Source organism: Sphaerodactylus townsendi, linkage group LG01 (genome assembly GCF_021028975.2).
Source record: "Sphaerodactylus townsendi isolate TG3544 linkage group LG01, MPM_Stown_v2.3, whole genome shotgun sequence".
Classification (NCBI taxonomy): domain Eukaryota; kingdom Metazoa; phylum Chordata; class Lepidosauria; order Squamata; family Sphaerodactylidae; genus Sphaerodactylus; species Sphaerodactylus townsendi.
The window spans coordinates 133,802,277-133,804,063 of NC_059425.1; positions in this window are offsets into that span (position 1 = coordinate 133,802,277).

Genomic DNA, 1,787 nt, shown 5'->3' on the forward strand with positions numbered 1-1,787 from the left:
ACACTGAGTCAGAATATCAGGGATGGTGGCCAGTTGGCCCTCCTTCAACTGTTGGCCCTGCTTCAACAGATGGGTGACATTAGCATATTGATGACAGCCCAGCCCAAAGCTCCACACCATCTGTGTCAGGGGGTGCATAAAGATGTTAAATAACCTTGGGGAGAGGATTGCCCCCTGCTGCACCCCACATACTAGAGGACATTGCTGGAACATCTCCTCCCCAATCACCACTCGCTGTCCCTGATCCTGGAGAAATGAGGTCAGCCATTTCAAGGCCGTACACCAAAGGCCGTACACCAAATTCCGTAACAGTGAGGCTGTGGGTCAAAAGGTCATAATTGACCATGTCAAATGCTGTTGTGAGGCTTAAAAGCACTAGCAGCGCTGACCCGCCTCGATCCAGCTGGAGATGAAGCGCATGGTCTCTGTCCTGTGGCACTGGCAGAAGTCAGATCGAAATGGGTCCAGAGCTGATGTGTCATCCAAAAATACCTGCTGTTGTTCTGCCTTCTCTTTCTCAAATACACAATTTAGTGGGAATTCAAGTATGATAGCTGCTTTGTGTATAATTTTCCCCTTTATCTGTGGCATATCTTCTACTGATTAAAAGAAAAAAAGAAAGCCCATTATTAACAGCAGTTTACAATACAGTATAACCTGATGGAATTTCCAGATATTTTTTCTAAGCGTAGACAGAAGAAACAATCCAATTGTGTCTGGGAATTAAACGTTGTGTTACGCCTGTTTAAAAAGGTTACACAAAATCCAGGTCTCTGTGCTGTTCTGAACATATACCAAAGAAAAGCTACATAAAGGAAGCTTCATATAGTGACCAGTAACCAGAGTTAGAGTGCCCAGCCTTTTCAAATATTTTGGGATGCCTTTTACTGGAAAGTACTTGTGGTCATGACACGTGATCTATCAAAGAAAAAAATCATTTTTGTTCTTTTGCACATGAGACCTCAGTTGCTGAACTGTGATCTTTTGGGATGATTAATGATCCTGCAGAATATGAGTTGTTTGGAAATTTTACTAGCTTTTGACAACACAAATTTTACTAGGTTTTTAATTCTTTTTTAAGGCTATTTACTTCTTTGTAAATTAAATACAGAAAAGTAATACATGTGGTAGAAAGAAAGGAGGAGGCAAGAAGAAAGGGAGAAAATGGGTTGGATCCAGACAGCATTTATGTTGGTGGGAAAGGGAGAACAGGTCCCCTTTGGCCACCCAAAATGCTGCACAGCAGATTTTGGAACTTTCATGGACAAATGCCATGTAGGGAAGGAGTTTAGGGAATTGAGTGAGATAGACTGTAGATTCAACACAGTGGTTTGGGGATACAACGTCGAAAGATACAGTCAGACCTCTACACTGAAAGTACTCAAAATATTTCTAAGAAACTAATTCATGAGCATCAAGTGCTCTGTCTTATTATAACATTATAATAATTGGCTTCGGAGGCTACACATATATTACCTTCATTGCTCAACGGAATTGGTGGAGGGGAAGCCTCTGCTGTTAAAATGCCAACTTTATCACCAAAGAATATTTCTGTATCATAGCTTGGATCTCGTAGACAATTTCCTCTGACAGAAGAGGTGTGTGTGATTTTGGCCAATTCACCCTCCTACAGCAGACCTCTATCTTTCCATTTTTGCTTGTCTTAGGGTTCCCCTGATCCCCAGGAGGGATCAGTAGAATGCAGGAGGTGGTGTGATCATGCCTTATAAATAAACTAGCGGGCCCTGCCACGCGTTGCTGTGGCTCAGTCTGGTGAGGTGGAAAAG